The sequence below is a fragment of the Arachis ipaensis genome, chromosome B08 (assembly GCF_000816755.2).
Source record: "Arachis ipaensis cultivar K30076 chromosome B08, Araip1.1, whole genome shotgun sequence".
Classification (NCBI taxonomy): Eukaryota; Viridiplantae; Streptophyta; class Magnoliopsida; order Fabales; family Fabaceae; genus Arachis; species Arachis ipaensis.
In genome coordinates this window covers 9,924,998-9,925,234 of record NC_029792.2, presented here as the reverse complement: position 1 = coordinate 9,925,234, position 237 = coordinate 9,924,998, and positions in this window count along the sequence as shown.

Sequence of the window (237 nt, the reverse complement as noted above, 5' to 3'; positions counted from 1 at the left end):
AAATAAATTTGATTGGTAATAAATTGAACTTAATTTTTTTAGTTGAGCTAAAATTTGTTCGGACTTATTTCAGCTTCATTCACTTCAAATTCTAATTAAAAGAGGAAACAAAAGATAAAGATGGGGTATGAGGTTGGGTGCGCCGGTGCGGACATGTGGCAGGACTGGTCAAACCCGAAACCCGACCCGAAACCTAATTCAAAGTATATTTTACTAAGTTCAGATTATGATTTGAGT